Source organism: Buteo buteo, chromosome 2, assembly GCF_964188355.1.
Source record: "Buteo buteo chromosome 2, bButBut1.hap1.1, whole genome shotgun sequence".
Taxonomy (NCBI): Eukaryota; Metazoa; Chordata; class Aves; order Accipitriformes; family Accipitridae; genus Buteo; species Buteo buteo.
The window spans coordinates 38,781,001-38,801,489 of NC_134172.1; positions in this window are offsets into that span (position 1 = coordinate 38,781,001).

Here is a 20,489-nt window from a genome sequence, read left to right on the forward strand (position 1 = left end):
CACGCACGCAAGCAAAGCAAAACAAGAAATTCATTCACCACTTCCCATTGTCAGGCAGGTGTTCAGCCATCTCCAGGAAAGCAGGGCTCCATCACGCGTAACGGTTACTTGGGAAGACAAACACCATCACTCTGAATGTCCCCTCCCTTCCTTCTTCTTCCCCCAGCTTTATATACTAAGCATGATGTCATATGGTCTGGAATAACCCTTTGGTCAGTTGGGGTCAGCTTTCCCAGCTATGCCCCCTCCCAACTTCTTGTGCACCCTCAGCTCCCTCGCTGGTGGGGTGGGGTGAGGAGCAGAAAAGGCCTTGGCTCTGTGTGAGCACTGCTCAGCAGTAACGAAAACATCCCTGTGTTATCAACACTGTTTTCAGCACAAATCCAAAACGTAGCCCCATACTAGCTACTATGAAGAAAGTTAACTCTATCCCAGCCAAAACCAGCACACCTTGGAAAAGCCATCCTGAAGGGGAGCATGGCTGCTAGCAGTTTCAGCAGAGAAATCAAACATGGAATGGGCCTCATAAAAACGTTCTTTCATCACAGTTTGAGTTCAGGTCATGGCTAAAGTAGATTGGAAAGGAAGGGAGAGTTTTCCTTGTGCCATCCCAAGAGGAACCACTGGAAAACTTTGCCTTCAGAGAGAGGAGAGGAGCACGTATCTGTCTCATGCAAACGAATAAGAATGGCATTTCTTTTTCTATGAACAATTTTAATTCTTGTAGTAGAATGTGGTCATATTGGCAGTGCAGCAAAACAAACCTCTTTATATGACCATGCTTTTCTTTCCTGGCATCTGTAGTCTCAAGAACACCAGTCAAAAACTTTCTCCAGCTGCTACATTCACACAAAGAAGCAGTATAAAGGAAAGTGTTATTGCTGCCAATCATCAGACCCTCTGAAGGAGCTTCTGTCCTCTCTGAATACTGTGGGGCGCAAACATTGGTCACTATTGAGTATTGTATTTTTAATGTTTACCACTGTACATGCCACAATTTTGAATAGATAAAGACAAGTAGCGTAGTAACAACTGGACTAGGTACATCAAAAATGTCCTAATTTTTATAAACATGTACCCCTTTTGTATTTGATATTGTGCCACCACCTCCAATGGGGAAGACTGATACACCTCTTTCACTTGGGCTGATTCCAAATTATTTTTCACACTTCCTAAGAAGATCTGACTGAGGTCTCACTCCTGTGGATCTCCCTTGGGCAGTCTTTGCCCAGTAGTGAAGTCAGTCAGCAAAAGGCCATCTCAGGACCAGATTCAATGCGAAGTAAGAAGAAAGGGCAACCTGGGTGAAGGAGCCCAATCTAACACAACAGTTCACACTACCTCTGTCTCTCTTACAGCCATTAGCTTCCTCCCCTTATCTTCTCTGAGGAGCCTCATGATCTTTGAGCAGCCTAATCACTTCAGACAGGTTGGGCTGGGAGTGGGTATGCTTATGTAGACGCACCTCTGTTTCCTTAAAGAATATGTCAGCAACTTGGTGCTATTTAACTAAATCACCATACTGATTTCCAAAACCTGCTCATGTATGCTTCAGTGTGGTCAAACAGTAAACATTCCAGTATAGTGTTGCATACCTCATTCATCAGCTCTTACAGTACAGCTTTTCTTCCATCACAAGAGGTATGGTTGAACTTCCAACATCCCTAACAAATGCTGCATCAACACACGCCATTGTTTCATTACAGAAAGGGACAGATTTTGACAAATCCACAGAATAGTGTAGAGGCTGCAGAGGATCACATCTGAATGAAGATCTTGCTTCATTATGAGTCATTCAAATAGGAGGAGTGGAGGCACTGTACTACCTCTCAGGTGAAGCAGCATAAGCTTCAAATCACTGCAACCGCATATCTAAACATGGGTAGTTCCCAACTGCTCTTTTCTTTCAGTTGTACCCAGAAGCATTAAAGTACAGCCTGATGTTCCAGGTGCAAGAGCATCATTGGCCACCATTTGGAAACCATTGAAGGAAATTCTACCTGAAAAAACTTTGGGTTTACTGTATTTATCTTCTGTCCTCCTACATCAGAGACAGTTGAATATCTACTGTCCTGTTTCACACGAGACTTTACAAGAAGCTTAAAAGGTGTACATGGCTCCTGGCTGAATGCAAGTGTGATCTAGGGCTCTCAGCAGCATATTTACTTGAAGTTACTGCTTATTAAATCACTTTACCTTAAGAATGTATTTCTAGAAAAAAACAGATTTTAGTGCTTTTTAACAGCTTTGCAAAATCAATACAGAGGTCTTGATTGTATGTGTTTACTACCACTCATTTGAGTCAGACTGTGCAATATGCCCAAAGGATAATAGCCTTCAAAACTAAGCATGTAAATCTTCAGTGACCTGGTCACTGTTTGTCATACCTCCAGCTGGAATTGATACTGCTTCAATAAAGTCAATCTGTGGACTGGTCTTGAATATCAAATATAGTTGTGATTTTAAATGACCTAAGTCTACCACCTGAATTAGTCTCAGTCCAACTAGATTTGACCCTTCCTCCCTCCCTGTAAAAATGTCTGAAAGAAGATTTCTGCTATAATTGGCAGGATCCTCTATGATACAAGCCATTGCTACGATTCATGTGTGGAAAGACATTTAAAGGACACAACACAGCCCCTGTGCCTCCACGTCCACTTGCTGCCCTCCCTGCTGTCCATGTGCAGTTCCATCCAGAAACATGGACAGCATTTTTCCTGGCTGTCACAGGTGTGTTCTAAACTGAATATGCCCCAGTGTCCCTGAAAGAACAGGTAAAGGTCCAGCCTTGGTGAACTTTGCCTTTCCTGGTGAACAGGAGAGCCCACGTGAGATGTGTGGCCAAGCCTGCTGGAGTCGCTTGCTCTCTGTGATGGAAACGCATCCCACCACTTGGCATCGTGATAAGGAAGAGAGCAAAGAGGTGGAAAGCGTGAGGCATGCTTGCAGAATAATATTCACGAGGCACCATTTGTAGGCAAACTTAGCAGATAGTATGCAGCTCACTTGGACGGCAGATCAGAAGAGGCTCTGGAAAGAAGTTCAGATGCAGGGGCCTAATGCCCATCCTTGGGGAGTCGTTTTGTAGAGGTGGTTGAAGACCTCTTTGCCAGAGCTCTCAGGGCAAGGAGAGAAGGAATAAGACAGCTCTTGCCTCTGGGAGAACTTTTTTTTATATAACTGAAGATATCCATGTTGAATTCTTTGAACCACATTTTGACTAGCTGATCTGTCTCCAGTTGATTTAATGTAGGATTTTGACAAAAGTGTGACTGAAAAAGTAAAGCTTTGTTAGTGGCTTACCTCAGTGGGATGGATATTAGAAACTAACAGAAGTCAGAGAACTGCGGATATCTTTAAAGAGTTCATCTTACATATTTTAAGAAAATCTAATGATTTAAGAAATCTCCTAAATAGGATTTTTAAAATTAATGTTTTACTTTAGGAAAAGTAAAGAAAGAAAAACAAAGACAGAATTTGAATTTGCTAAGATTCAAAGATAGGAAGACTTGAAAAAAGTATTTTCAATCCTTATCAAAATTTAATCTATCTTTTAATCCTTTGGCCACCAGTGTGAAGCGCTGTGCAGTCTTCTGAATAGAAAATGTAAAATTCACTCCCTTCGCATAGGTCTGCAAATTGTAATGTGTCATCCATTGTGAGATATTCACATCTCACAAGCTGTCAAAATACTGATGGGAGATACTGACCCCCCCCCCCGTCCCCTGCTGGGAAAAAAAATGTTGCAACTAAATGTCTGTGCTATAAATAGTTAAAGCTGGCAATATTTCTGCAAGAGGGCTCTTGCTGGCTGTCGGTGAGCTGCCTTAGAACAACATTTCAGACAATGTGCATTTCCTGCTCCAGTGCCAGCAGGGAGGAGGCCAGGGGCCAGTTGAGTCCCACCAAAAGAGGATTACCACCAGCTGGCACACCTTGGGGTGTGCAGGGAAATGCCTTTGTTGCCATCACTGGAGAGACAGAATTTATCATCTGGAGAAATATAGGTGTCAGAAATTTGCTGCTATTGTTTGCTCAGGTGTTCTACAAAGCTAAACGTTTAATCAACAAGCTGCCATGCATTCTTTTAAAGGAAGCTTATTTTTAAAAGGCATGCCCTTTTATGGAGTGTATTAACTTAAAAAAAAATAGAAGTAACACCAAACTATAAAGACTACAAGTGCCCAAGCCCAGAACAATCACTGACAACCTAAGTTAATTTGTATTGTCTTTCCCCTCCTCCCGTTTCAATGCCATAACAATCCAGAACTGGGTCTAATGTGGGACAAGGCACCCAAATTATATGGGCATTCATACATGTGTTATATGGCTTTCTTGGCAGTGAAGCTGTTTCTGTCTTGAGTGTTGAGGGAAGCAAAAGAGTTTCTCCTGCTGTTGAGTTCATGTGCTTCCTACCTCCCATACACTACAGTCAGAGATATTAGTGCAGTCTGAATTTTACAGATCTAGGAATGAACTTTTGCACCTAAAAAGACACTAGAGAGTAAGGGTAGACTTGCGAGGCACTGGATCAGGGCTCAGATATCCTTGTTCAGATCTTAGCTTTATTGCAATCTTTTTATTTCCTACACTGGGCAAGTCACTGAGAATAGGTATACTTCTATCTGGAGGTGTAATTACAGCTTGGATTTACTGATGTGGGCTAACTTTAAATTAGCTCAATCAGTCATAACTGTTGAGAATCACAGCAAGAACTTCAGTGCACTGCCATAAACCCTTTGGGTCTGTGAATAGACATTCAGTAGGTAACATTTGTGATTTAAGTGTTGTGCCCCTATTTAAATATGATGAGCCACAACCCAAGCAAGCTAATTTAAAGTTTTGACCTGGTGTAGGTTGTAATGTGAATAGTATTTTAGGACTACAATGCATTCCATCAGTTAGTGCTGCAGTTCCCAACTGTGTTAGGGAAATAAATATTATTCTTGCCCAAGCTTTTGTCTGTCTCGTCTACTTAAATTGTGACCTCTTTGGGGCAGGAAATGTCTTATTTTATGTTTATACAGCAAATAAGGCTTGGATCTTCATTGTGATTTGGAATAGTTATTGAGGTTATGGAGCCATTTCATGTCTACATCTGATAGTATGTTGTTTCATGAGTCTGTTGCATGAAGCCTTCAATGGGACATACTGCTGAACTCCCTTCTGCATGGAGGAGATCCAGCCAAAGGGAAACCATCCACAGGTTTCTCAGGTTACTTGTGTGCTCTTGCTCATTCTCTTCTCTTTTGTGTAGCTCTGAAGCAGTGCTTTGAACTGTAGGGAAAAGCATTCAGATATCCCTTTAATATGGCAAAGAATATTGCTCTGTTTATATTTGGTTGTATTGGTTTTATGTGGCAAGGTTTTGGTAGTGGGGGGGGGGTTACAGGGGTGGCTTCTGTAAGAAGCTGCTGGAAGCTTCCCCTGTGTTCGAGAGAGAGCGAGCCCATACCAGTCGGCTCTAAGACGGACCCGCCGCCAGCCAAGGCCGAGCCCATCAGTGATAGTGGTAACGCCTCTGTGATAACATTTTTAAGAAGGAAAAAAAGTTGACACAGTGAGAAACAGCCGCCGGAGAGAGGAGTGAGAACATGTAAGAGAAACAAGCCTGCGGACACCAAGGTCAGTGAAGAAGGAGGGGGAGGAGATGCTCCAGGCGCCGGAGCGAAGATTCCCCTGCAGCCCGTGGTGAAGACCCTGGTGAGGCAGGCTGTCCCCCTGCAGCCAATGGAGGTCCACGGTGGAGCAGATATCCACCTGCAGCCCGTGGAGGACCCCACGCCGGAGCAGGTGGGTTCCCGAAGGAGGCTGTGACCCCGTGGGAACCCCGCGCTGGAGCAGGTTCCTGGCAGGACCTGCGGATCTGCGGAGAGAGGAGCCCGTGGAGCAGGTTTTCTGGCAGGACTTGTGACCCCGTGGGGGACCCGTGCTGGAGCAGTGTGCTCCTGAAGGACTGCACACCGTGGAAAGGACCCATGCTCTAGCAGTTCGTGAAGAACTGCAGCCCGTGGGAATGGCCCACGTTGGAGACGTTCGTGGAGGACTGTCTCCCGTGGGTGGGACCCCACGCTGGAGCGGGGGAAGAGTGTGATGAGCCCTCACCCTGAGGAGGTGAAGCGGCAGAAAATAATGTGTGATGACCGTAAACCCCATCCCTGTCCCCCTTGTGCCGCTGGGGGGGCTTGGTGGAGAAATCCGGGAGTGAAGTTGTGCCCAGGAAGAAGGGAGGGGTGGTGGGAAGGTGTTCTGAGATTTCGTTTTATTTCTCATTACCTTACTCTGGCTGATTTGTAATAAATTGAGCTAATTTTCCCTAAGCTGAGTCTGTTTTGCCCGTGACAGTAATTAGTGAATGATCTCTCCTGTCCTTATCTCAACCCGCAAGTTTTTGTTATATTTTTCTCTCCCCTGTCCAGCTGAGGATGGGGGAGTGATAGAACGGCTTTGGTGGGCACCTGGCGTCCAGCCAGGGTCAACCCATCACATTGGTGTTCCAGGAAAAATTAATAGTTTGCATCTCCTTGAAACCACACTCAATGGATAATGACCACTGTCTCCAATTCCCAACCTCTCATAACATAGCCCTTGTTTTATCATAATCATTAAGTGATATCTGCATCTAATCAGACAGTACCTACACAGTTAACTGTCTGCTTTCTATTTCAATTAAAAGAAAAAGGTTTATAGTCTGAAACAAAAATGCATGCTATTCTGAATAGGTCCTGGTTATTTACCAGTTCAGATATTCTTTGTACATATTAGTGTTGTTAACTCTGGTAGAAAAGAAAAATTAAGTAAGAAGTTTCCATTTCCACTATTCATGAGAAAAGGGATTCAAAAGTATTAGTGTCATAAATCACCTGAGGCAAGTGAAATGTGTTATTCAGTACATTATAATGTTGTAACTTTGCCATTGGAAACAGTTGCCTAGCTAGGAACTGAAATCTGGGTGGGCCACAGGTTATGGTAGATGGGCAATGACAAAAGGTCTGACTTTACAGCAGATCATTTGTATTGCAAATGATTTAGAGCAGACTTAGGGTTGGACAGGCTTGGGTCAAATTGAATGAGCTGGTGTCCACCCATGGCTGCACCTTTTGTTAGAAGGACTGGTGAGCACAAACTTATAATAAAATGTTTCAGATGAAGCTACTATCCAAAGCAGTGGAAAATTTGCCAGGTACAACACATTTCAGCTTCATGAAAAAGCTCAAGCTTATGCATAGATTTAGGATGTATGTAAGGACCTGGATATCAAAAGTCAGCACAGCTGTTGGTATCAGTGTCAGTCTATGCTTGCTCACTGTAGTTGCTCCGTGCATGTAATGTGCTGGACATTAATTTTGCACAGAGTTGGTGTTTGGTGCTTATAGGGATTTCCTTTTCCCAAGGATTTGTAAGGGATCTATGAACCAGCGTTTGGACTGCAGAGTAGTCCAAGACAATGTCTTGCAGGAAAGACAAAACAACATATTTTTTATTTCTGAGGATTTTAGAAGAGCAAGATAAAGCTCAGGACTGGCCATCTCTAGAGTTTTATGAATTTTCTTTGTTTGCTTTGTGCTATTACTTTCAGCTCATTAGTTCTGTAACTTGATTTGCACTGACAGATTCAGCAACACCATCCTTGTATTAATCTTTGGGCATAATATTTTAAATTAAATTCTAGAATGGGAGGCCTTACTCAATGGCCGGTTCTCTTGATTACCTCTACTGTTGTTTGCTGTTTAAGGAACTCTAGAAATGAGAAAATTATACTGTAATATGTTAATGCTGCTGGAAACGGGCATGAAGATTACTCACCAGGAGTATATGTTGCAGCATTCTTCAGATGATAAAGTCTGAGCTTGCTGTGTTCTCTCTACTTTCTCAACTACTTAATAGGATGTCCTTATTACTTTTAACAGCTTATTAAGTTTGTTATGGTATTTCAAAATAGACAGAATGAATGCATCTGAAGAACATCCATAATTTTGAATATTTTTTTTCCTGTACTTAAAACATCTAAATTAAACATTTTGTTACACAAGGCTATAGAATTGTTACAAAATTATGACTTTGTGCTAAGTCCTTGACTCTCCTTAAAATATTGAAACAAATTATTTGCAAAATCTGTTTTGTGATGTTGTCCTCTGTGTAAAGCAAAGTAGCAAATTCTTTATTTTTCGTTTGTGCTTGCATTTACAAGTCTGAAGCCAGCAGTACTCTTTTTTTTCTGTCATTCCTTTTGTCCTTTGTTTATTCCTGAAACTCAACCTAGAATACCGAATAAAAAAATGTTAAAGTAGAAGGAAATATTTCACATCCAGGTTTTGCCAAAACATGAAAAATTTCAGAGAAATTTTAAAGAAAATGTTATCCCAGCAGAATTATTACTTAAATTATTTATTTATTAAATGTATCTGTGCCATATTGGTCTTAATCACAGCACTGCTATGAAGTTGCTATTAAAACTGACAGGCACTGTTACCTTAGATGAAGCTTATCTGCAAAGCAGAAACAGAACTTGTAGGAATTTCATAGTCTCCTCCACTGATGATGACCCAAATTAACCTGTTTTACTCTTCACTGAGAAGACTGAGCATTCATGCTGTCAGGTCCTGTGTCTCAGGAAGCAGTAACCTTCTGCTGAAAGGCAGTAATTAACAGGTAAATGGAATAGCTTCATACATTGTTCCAAGTCATGTCACAGGTCTCCTAGTCTGCCTTGCATTTTGCTGACTGCAGCTTGCTGGGGAAAATGGTGTTGACAACATGTAAACAAAGGAATAGTCTGACTATTACATTATAGAACCTTTTCTAAAAAAGAAAGTGGGCTTTTTTGTTTGTTTGTTTGTTCTTAAATAAAGCTCCTGGTAATGATGCAACCCTTCATATGATCTTGTATGTCATGACATATGCCAGTGAGTGTATTGAACAAACAAAACCCAAAAACTGAAAAAAAAAAAAAGGCAAAACACTCTTGTAGAGGAAAGTAGTGCTTTATTTTGTACATTACTACTGTGTGTTTATTGCAGTTTATTGAAACAAGTTCACACAGGAAGACTTGAGACTTGCAATGCAAGCAAATGCCACTGCCCTGTAAAAATAATGTGTCATTACTTTACATGTGCAGATTACGTTGAAAGTCAAAGAAGTAGGATTGAATGCTTGTTACTAACCTCTACCCTATTGTGTACATACCTTGCTATTTATTCTCCTGTTTCTCAAATCTATGATCAAGGTAACCTGTTATCAAGCCCCAGTTGAGTTTGACTGATTGTCCTTCTGTGTACTCCAAGACCACAGCAGATGCAAGGTAACATGCCTATTGAGAACTAAACTAAGCTGCATTATGCTACGTTGGCTGTGGACTAGGAGTGAGCATGAATTACTTTTTTTTGTTTGTTTCTGTGTTTAGGAAGATAAGTGTTGCACTTTTAAACCATGTATGCATAACTATATAACATAACTATATCAACATTAAACTATCTTCAAAGTATAAATTTTATAATTCACATATAGAAAGGTGGCATCAGTGTTGCCTACTGATTCTGTAATCTTTTTTTGTCTATGACTAATTGTGCAAGATTAATGTTATTTTTTTTCAAAAAAGAAAATAGGCTTCTAATACCTGAACAGCACTGGTCAGTCGTCTGCTGGAAAGAGGATACAACAAAAATCCAAATGTCCATTTGTGTTTCTTGCCTTAACCCATCCTGTGCCTTTCACAGAAAGTAATCATGAGACAGCCTTTGAAAGGTGCCTGTGTCCCACGCAGAGACAATATTGCTTCTCTGCATAGATGGTCTGCTAAGGCATCTAACTAAGCAGCTCACTAAAAATGCTCTGTACTATGGCCATGGAGCTTAGCTGAAGTCTGCATCCTCTTTAGTCATTAATTACATCATCTTTTGATATACGTCTGAAGTATTTACAGTTTTTGCATGATCAAATGTTTTCAGGCTTAACAAAACCCACACTCCTCTGTAGTGTCTATGGCTTGTCCAGGTCTAACATTTCAAAGGTTTGCAAGATTCTCTCCTTATGTCTGAAAGGATATAAATAGCATTCACTTTAATTAACATCAGCAAAGGCATGTTGCAAATAGATTTGCTCTGTTACTGGCTTTCTCAATTTCTTAATTTCAAAATGTTAAGCTTTCCAAAATAAATGTATCCATTTTTTTCAGGAGGAGAGGAGAAACTTCTTGTTTCTCACTAGAGAGGAACTGTTTCAATTCAAATATTCATTTTACTGGTGAGAAAGTAGTGAGGAAGTGAAGTTATTGCTGTGATGGACTAAGGATATAAGGCAGGTGAGATTGTGTGAAGGGTAAATTAGCAGCTGGTATAATACAATTACCATATTTCCCTGCAAACTTCCCTGTTTGTTTCCTTTTGTAGCACCATTTAGTGGAGAAAAGTGGAAAAAAAAAAATCACAATTCTTGAGCCTGTTGGCATGTCTGAAGACCTTGCAGTACAACAGTGAGAGTGTAGCTCAAGACAGAAGGCTGGGCAATCTTGAGTCTGGCTACAGTAAATGCCAGGCCAAATCTCATCATAATTAAAACCATTTTGGAAGCTGTTTCCATTTAAGGCAGCTGCCATTGGACCATGTTCCTCTCCTTACCCACACCCCCTCCTGGTCACGGAGGAGCAGGGTTGTCACTGGAGCAGCTCCACGCACTCCCACAAAACACTTCTGCTGCGGCCATCTTCACGCAGCATGGGAGGAAGCTTTCTCCAGTGGGTGAAGAACAGAGCCCATAGCTGTAATCGGGATTGCAACCGAAAGGTTACTTAGGAGGCAAGTGCTCCGGTTTCCCAAAAGCAGGCTTAAAAGGCTGTAGGGTATATTTTCAAAGCACTGTGCAGGATTTCAGCCATGTGACTCATTAATGTCAATGGGAATCATGTTGTTAAAACTTTGTGCAGTGCTTTGAAAATGTATCCCTATATGTCAGTTTTCTTTCCTAGGCAAAATTATCAAAAACAGACCTTGTAGGCCATTTTTTTTAAAAGAAGGCTTTTTCAGTATTATATGCTAATAAATCAATGGTTTAGCAGGCTTGATCTGCTCTTGTTCCTTCCTCCTCCATCTCCACTTTCCATTTTATCATTGACTTTGATTTTATGCAGAGCTATAGTAACATATAGTTTTTGCAGACATCACCTGGAGGAAGATAACTGCAAAATCTCAGAGACTGGATTGCAAATTGTGTGAAAAGCAACAATTGTGATATAGAGGGATAATAATATTTGTTGCATCATTTCAGCTATAAAGCAGAATCAGTAAGGAAAAAATAATTTAGACTTTTTAAATTACTGTTTTCATTAGCAAATTGCAACAAATCAACCCTTACTTATATATATAAAAAAAAATTAGTTTGAAGGAGTTGCAATTACCTTTTCAGGGTAACTCTGGGATCTGCTAATAACAAAATATCAGATGACAGGAGTATGTGCAAAAAACCAAACTAATACAATGAGATCTCTGGTTTCCCAGGAAGAAGTTTACTTCCTCTGATTCCATTGAATACAAAGAGAATTAGCCTGAAATGCTTGTAAGCTCTGAACTCCAACAGAGGGGTGAATTGTGTATTCCTATTAGCTGCATTTTGTATTTGGTCAGAACACGCTGCTACGCTTTTGTTCCTTCCTCCAGAAGTCAGAGACATCTCCAACATATAGTTTATTACTTGTGCAGCAAAAAGGCGCATCATTTCTATAAGCTCCAAAACTTTTCACCTTTAGATCACCAGTTCATGTCCGTCCTGGGAACCATATCTTAATTTGAATTAATCCCTGGAATAAAATGATTGCTGTCTGTATGGATAGCATATCATATGCTTCTGTAGTTCCATTTCTCAGCCGGCAGCTGTTTCATTCAGTAATTGCTCTTTTACAAGTCTCAGCAAAGACAGAAGACCAGAATTACAGCCTCTTTTTCTCTTGAAAGTCACTGTTGTGGAACAGTTTTGGAATAGTGTTGTTAAGGAAACTTGTATGCTGCTGCTTTGTGACTGTACATGGCAACTGGTAGTCAATCAGAGCAGGAATGTCTCTTAGATAATCCGAGTTGAAAAGAAAACAGATCTGTCTTCATGATTACTAAATAAGAGAATAAGAAACTGCCAGAATTCTCCAGCTAACTAGACAAAGGTAGATGGAAGTACTCCTGGAGAGGATAAAGAAAGTGCACCCATCACTTACCTGCTTATTTTTATCTTCACTCTTCCTTTCCAGAAAGAAATCACATTTTTGTCCAGTCTGCTGTGTTCCTTAGCTTTCTGACAATATTGGGTGTTAGCTTATGTTATGGCCTAACTTAAAAGAGTAGAATCATTTTATTTAATAATACTGTGTAATGATGTCCTCCTATGTTCCAAGAGCCCACTATTTATATAGCTTAAAACATGCTCCCTCTTGTGACTTCACAGAAGATGGCATAGTGCCACTGAAAAGTGGGTATGTGGATAACACCAAATGTAAGGATGCCACAAGGGTTACTTTGAGAAAGACAAGTTCCAGCACATTTTCCAGTAGTCACATTTCTTCCTTTTTTATTTATAACACTTTTTTTTTTTCCCCTGGCATGCAAAAGCTTTTTAATATGCTTCCCCTGAAGTATTAGGGAAAGTCTACCTTCTGGACTATCTTGCAGTGTCATACTGGTTTGGGGGAAGACAGCTGTTAGAGAGTGAGTCAAAGAATATAAGGTGGTCAGTGAAAAATTTGGAACTCTGTTCTGCACCTGATAGCCAGTAGTCATCCAAAGTGTAATGCTTAGGAAAAACCTGAGAGAAAATTTTGTTTGTTTTGTTGTTTTGTCTGATGTAAAGTATGGCCAGCAGCAGTTATTTCAATGGAAACAGTAAAAATGAGAGAGAAGGTGAGTGATGCCTGGAGATTCAGCATGAGCAGCCCTATGAAAACTTGAAACTCAGCTCAGGCTCAACAAAGAAGGACTCTTATGCCTTTTTCCCATCATTGTCTTGTTATTGATAGGGTAATAATTTCTGTTTCCATAATAAATCTTCTCTGTAAAGCTCAAAGCACTCTAGAAAATGTGCTCTATAAGCTCTTTATGCAGGTAGAAAAACTGGCACATGGAGGGGTCTGTCTTCTGATATGCTGCCCTGAAATCCCACCTTTCCCTGGTGCCATAATTAGTGTCAAGGTTCTTACCCTTCCTCTACTCGCAAGGTGTCCGTTTTGTTCTCTGCAGAACACTGAAAGCTCCTGCAGAGAGATTTTAAATGTCTATTGTGTTTGGATACTATAGTGATAAATGTAATATAAAACTGCAGTGAGAGAAAGAGTGCTAAGTTTCTAAAAGTTAGGGTTTGGGGTTTTTTTAAGGTGCAAACAAAAAAAATTGTAATACATTCCTATACACAAGGGTGGTAAAGTCACTTTTCTATACTAAGTTGATGTACTGTGAATCTCATTACAATCATTACCATTATGATTAAGTAATCTTACTAAAATACTTCCCACACTGAGAATGGGGGAATTCTATTTATATGATGGTAACGCTAGTTACTTTCAACTATATGCTTTTGGTGGCAACACAACAAGGAAACTCTAGAAATGATAACAAGATGTATATTTTGTGACTGCAGAAGTGATTTTAAAACATGAACCCTGTTATCCAGTAGATCTTCATTCTTTCACCAGGTGGACACGCTGCCTCATTGCCTCCTTTCCCAAAGATGTGTCAGTTTAGCCTTTAACACTCGAGGTAAAGCAAAATCTGTGAATCCATAGTGAAATCCTAGGCCAGCCATATTCTGTCTAATTAAGCCTAGTTCAGAAAATCAATAAAATACATAGTTTCCTTAGTCTTTCCAGGGGTTAATGGTTTGCTGCTTCTCATATGCTCTTCCTCTGACATAACACAGAAGTATGTAACTTCTGTTGTATTTATTGTTTATGTAACTTCAGATTATATTTTGGGTTTGTCCTCCACTTTTCTCTCTGTTGGAGGAAGCAAAACATCTTTTGTGTTTATCCTCTGAGTTTAAAAACTTCTTTCCTACCAACCTCTGAAAGCACACTGACAACTCATTCTCTGTTGATTATACTGTTTTCCCTTGGATCTGTGTATGTTACAACCAACTTACCCCAAACAATACACGACTGGGCTGATACAGAAATTGAGTAAAAGGGTTGAGGACCACCACAGTGTGGTAGCCCAAGTACTTGCTATATCATACCTGTACAAGTCATTAACCTGCCCCTGGCTCCTCTTTTTGGAGTGTAGTTGGAGAGTGGACACTAGGCCTATGATCACTGGGTTGACAGAAGGAGATTTGTGCACTGGATCCATTACATGAATTGCTTTGGAGGTCTCAAGATTGTCTTCGAACAACTGAATTGCTCACATAGGTGCAGCAGTTTGAACGGGAGATGCCAGCTAGGCTACCAGTTTGATCAAAAGCATGACTGAACCGGGTACCAGAGCAGCAGGTGGAAAGAGTGACACAAAACTTTTTAGTGATTATCCATAGATTCTGTATTCTAACCTATTATGGAAAGAATTATAATAGGTGCTGAGTTAAGTCAACTTGTTTATAGAGAAAATAACCAAAAGGGAAAAATAGCTCAAGATCAGTCAGCCCTTTGGCAAATTCAGTTTACCCTCAATTAATGGAAAACCTGGGAAAGCATGAAGTGCTCCCACACCTTGAAGCTTTGCACCCCACAGACTCATGGGTCTGCCAAAGTTTGGCACTTTGCCTGGGCTAATAAACTCTGTCAAGCAGGAGCATTGGGGATCTGTGTGCCGAGATACCCTTGTGGCTCATGTCTGGCAGAGCTTAATGATTCAGGTTCAGCATCGTGTGAGAGCAGCTGCACTGCTGCTGGACCTGGTCCCAGAGCTGGCTCAAAGTTTCTCAGCAGCATAATGACTCAGTCTTGCAGTGGTGGGTGAGAAATTCTGGAGCAGGTAAAGGACAGTGGGGGAGGGAAGGGGGATTTGGAACAGTTATTAGGGTTTTTGTAGCACTGTTCATGGAGGGGCTACAAAATTTTGCATCATGATTTTGCTGAGGGAACGGACTGGGTGGAGTTAGTAATGTTTTGAGTGGAGGAGTCCATCAGAGAGCTGACAGATTTGGGGGTTTACAAGAAGCTTTCTCTTTCCATCTGTAATTCTGGAACCACCTTTCAGTTTTATTTCCGGAGTGGGAGACTCCTCCTCTGTAGCCCGTATTCTGCAAGGATCGTGGACGGTCTCTTCTCTCCTCTAATGCAGTCACCTGCTCTGAGCCCACTCTGCACAGGCAACCACTTCTCCTCTGGGGTGGGAAGGCGGCCAGGAAAGACGCTAAGGGAAAGCAAGTCTTGTTTTTCAAGCCATTGCTGAGGGCCTGGAAAAGCCCTGGGAGCCCTGCCAGGCCACAGACCCTGCTGATCCTGACCCCCACCTGTGGGTGGACATCCTGGTCCAGCCTCAGCCTGTCCCGGTCCCCAGGGAGGTGCCCCATGCCCCAGGCTGAGGCTGTCCCCACTGCCACCCAGCTGCCCCGCTCCTGGCTGGGGCAGTGGGATGGGAGTAAACAAGCTGCAGTCATTTACCACTTGGGCTGCTTGTTCTTATCCCTCCATAACTGCAAGGTAACTCAAGATTGTATGCCTTGCATTGATCGAAAATTTTTTTTACATGCCAACAAATCAATTTTAAAGCATTTTCCTAAATCAAGCTGGAAAATTTATGGAGTCAGATTCAGGATTATCTCAGATTTCAGTAGCTACAATATTTATCATATTTCTAGACACTCGTGAAATCAGACATTGTTGCCTTATATTTTTTCTTGTGTCATATTTTATTTTTCTTTTAGTTTCCACAGCACTTTGTGTCTTTCTTCCATATTTTGCTTTTTGTGCAAGATTTCTTTCCCTCCCATAATCTTAATTTATTTCTGTTCACCTAGTTTTCATTGAGTGTGTGTATGTGTGTTCATTCTTCTGCAAATGTTTTTAATTTGTATTTTTGAACAGTTTTCTCTAGTTATATTTTTTTTTCTTTCAATAGTAAGTTAGGAAGAGAAATAAGGGTGGGGAACAAGTCCTGTAGCAAAAATGGTTTCAGTATTTGATGAAAAAGTTGCAAGTAATTAGCGTTGTTGCAAAATTTTGTTAAGCAAACTTCAGAGTCCTTGTAGCTGTAGAGCATGGTGCATGAAACTGAACCCTTTGGGAAAGGTGAGCACAAGGTCAATGGGCCATGGAAATCCCTCTCTGACTTCAAAAAATGGAGTTTAAGATGAAATGTCACTTCATCTGTAGATATTATATTAGTTTCTCCTTTTTTATGTCTTCTGCTTGTGTTGCTGTCTCCTTTGTTTCTTCTCACTTTCTTCCATTTCCTATTTCTTGTACTGTTTGCTCCTTTGTTCCACCTGCTGTCTTTCTCCACCTTGCTCTCCTGGCTGATCAGTGCTAGAGATAAAGGCCCACATGATGCTTGCTGCAAGCACAAAGGAGCATTGACTTTGTTATTAGTCACTAAGGTACAAATAGATTCCAGTCCTCATGAAGACAGTTTTCACACATCTAACTCACTGGGGGACGACTCTGCAAGTACTTGAAATAATGAAGGTTTTGGTCCAGTTGCTGTGCGAATTGAGCTGCATAATTACATTTATTTTATTTGCTATTCCAGTTCTTCTCTGTGTGTGTGAGTGTGTGTGTGTGTGTTAATTTTACCAATCTGTTTTTGTTTCAGGTGCCTCCAAGTAGTGTTTTCACTAATGGTGTTATTACATTTAAGTTCTTTCCCCATATTTCATGAAAACTACCAGCCAAAAGATCAAAAGCTTTTCTGTGCAAAACAGATTGTTTAAACAGCTGAAATACTTCTTACATGTGTCTGCGTCTACTGTAGATTTCTATGAAGTACTAAGTATCACACATTTAGGCATCTGCCATCTTCGAAGTGATTTCTGAGTAATGGATGTGAACAAGTCAGCTCTTCAGATGGCAACTTTCCATAACTGTATTCAATTTTGGGAGTGCCGTTATTTGATATTGCTTCCTTTTCTGGTAAATTTTATTTCCAAATTTCATTTTCATTATATTTCTTTTTATACCATTTCCATTATCTATCCCAAGGGATAAACCAAGACAAGTACTTTTGAAATAATAATAACACAGAAACTACATTTGTATTCTTTTAAAGTTGGGATTTATATCCTCTCTCACAAATCATGGAAATTCATAACAATAGGCTCATCTGAGTTCAAGATGAATGGAAGAACATTCCATTGACTTCAGAAAGTTTTGAGCTGGGACTTGTACTGTGTTCTTTGGAGTATCAAGGAAGCATTTGTGCTTTAAAATATTTCTATACATTTTTTGTCTTTCCATTTTCTTTCTGAATTTTTGGCTTCAGAAGGTTCTGCAGATGAATTATGCATGGAGAAAGTCCACTTCAGCAGTTTTACATTTACTACCTTATGTTTTTTCACTGATTGCCTACTTAGTTATGTATAATGTAAATTAATGTTTATATTCTTTTTGTTTTCTAGATGACTGGTATTTTCTTATGATGGCTTGTAGTTAGTTTTCTCTTTGAAGCAGACAACTCCAACATTTTCAAGTTCTTTTTCTATAAGATCTTTCTTCATTTCCTTTTTCACTTCCAGTTCTTAATTCCATCTAATTTTGCAGTACCTTTATTATGATAGCGTTCATAGTACCAACTGTATTTGCAGAGGAGCATGAACTCCTGATATAAATAATGGCATCATTCATATGGCAACATTTCTCACCCCTCCTTTTTTGTGCCCTCTTACCTTTTGTTTGCTCTTTTTGACCTTATCTGGGCATTGAAGTGACTTGGCTGTCCAGGGCAATGTCTGGGTCCCTCTCTTTAAATAAAACTGTCAATTTAGAACCCAGTAGTCTTTAGGGAATTATTTTTAAATCTGCCTACCCACGGATGGTGGGCTGTCTTCCAAAATTTCTTGATTGTTCTTTTATTTACTGCTTAAGAGGCTTCATAATAGTTTTAATGTTTCTCACAATGACTAGTTAATAAACCTCCTGAGCTGGTGGGAAGAACTTACTCCATAGAGAGGAAGAATGTTTTATTCTCTGTAGGTTAAGAAGTTTTCTCTCAGCATTATGTATGAGGGTGCTAGTGCTGTACTCAGCTCTAATTCAGTATACTGTTCTCAGATGTTAAAATAAAGGTTGGTTTAGGTCAGCAATAGCTCATTTGCAAAGTAAAACATTCAGGTTATTGCTTTGCTGTGTAACTGTTAATTACAAAATTATGATTTTTTTTTTTTTAAGGTTGCTTGCAGTGGGGGAGGGAAAGAAGAAAAGACACCTGGATTTGCAGATCTTCATGTGTGCATAAATATCTCTAATTAAAATAGAACAGAGAAAGTATTTTTTAGTTTTTTTCCAGAATATGGGGGAAACAAATTCTGTCCAGCTGAAAGCACAGTAACTGAACTGCATTCCTGGAGGGAATTTCTATTCCCAATGCTTAATATTAGAGTAACACACCAATCCCCTCTCCTAAGGCAGGAATTTTGTCATTCACATTTTTTTTTGGGGGGGGGGGGAGGACAAACTCCTTTGTTATGTACATGTTTGCTTACTCAGTTCCTCTAAGGATTAACAACTGTCCTCAGTGCTAATGTCGAGACTTTTCTTGATACTAGTGGTGTTTGGCGATGCTCTTTGAATTGTTCAACATTATTGTACATTTTGTAAAGGCAAAGTAAAGAGTAAATTGCTGAACCTTTCCAATAGTGTGGGATCAAACTGGGCTGATGAAGAGTTGTGCTTGCTGACTTTAGGGGCCAAATTCTGATCTCAGTGAAATCACTTTAAATTTTCCCTGAAAGTAGGTCAGCTATTTCAGATTTACACCAATGTAGCAGAGCAGATTTTGGCTGCAGGTCTGAATTTGGCTGATGTACTGTAATGTAATTAGTTACTGAAATTCTAAAAATAATAACAGATGCTTTACCATGTCTTTAACCAATAGATTCTGGGACGCAGGTTTCTTTAAGAACAAATAATTTGAAACTTCTTAGAAACTCATTCATCTTATCTGGCAGAAAAAAATCCATAGCATTTTAGCTTGGATCTGCTATTAGTGACTGATGGGTCGGCTTCATTTAAAGACTGGGATTGCCTAGCTTCTTATAACTTGGCCATAGGTTTTGGAGGACATCTGCAAATCATTGAATGAATCAGAAAAGTACAAATCCACGACAGCTCTACTCTCTTGAGTTGCGTTTGATATTTCCTGTTTTTAAAGTTTCCTTGGTATCTAACACATAGGCTGCTAAACACCAGCTGCTCCCAGTGACTCAGATCTGCAGACCTTTGATCAATTTATCTTGTCATGATTAACCAATTTCTATACTGGAGGGAGGATGTTACCATTTTTTGTGAGTATAAATATTGAGCAAACAACCTTTGTATTTCTGTGCAGTACAAATCCCAGTCTTCAGTATGTCCTGTATTGTAACTGCAGGTCCCTTTCTCTCCATTAACCCAAATCTTATCAAGGACACTCTTGGCAAAATTTTATTCTGAACCTAAGGTATTGTCCATAATGGACTTGAGTTGCAGCTCTGTGACTAAACTGGGCTGCTTTTTTTTTTTTTTTTTTTTTTTTTTTGAGTACCCATTTTCTTCCAAGTAATTTTATTTAAATATTTTGATTTATTCTCTGGAAAGAACAACACCAAAGGGGAAAATATAAAAATGAAACTGTTGTGCCATGGTGAATTCAACCTGTTTCTGTTTACAAAGCAAGACAACTTACTGGTTGTTCGTCAGTTCTCTCAGTGGAGGGGTTTCAACTTTTTTGATTTGTAGACCTGCAAATGTTGCTAACAAACATGGAGACCCCTGTACAATTCCAGTACGGATTTCCTTCAGAACCTTTTGAAACCTCAGGGCTCTGTGGGTCATAAGCAAGAAACACTTCTATGAAGGATGATATGTATGAGACAGGTAGTCTATGGTTGCTTCATATGGATATATAAATATATATCTCCATATGTATATATGCATATTTAGTCTATCTGTTAATCATTTTGTTTGTCACCAGGTAAATTCCAAAAGAATCCTGAAATTTGAAAGGGTTACAGGTACTAGAGGTAACAGTATGCATGTTAAACCTGTTCCTCCCCCAGGCCTACACACATGTTCATTTCAGTTGTTGAAATAATTGATTCAGTTGGAATCATTCTGTTTCTCTGCCATAGATCTAGTTATCTGCATTCACACTTAGCTGAGATAAAGGTAGCCAATTTACCTTGTCATGTTTTAAAGTCCCCTAATACCAATATAGACTGGTGCATACTTTCCTGGCTGTGTGTATCTATCCAGTGTCTCTCTCTTTCTAGGTGATCCTATGGACTCTCTTATTTTAGTCTTTTTATTGAGCATGCTTGGTATGTAATAATCCAATAATCACATTATATGAAAAAAAATTCTAATCTTTTCTTCAAACCAGCAATGC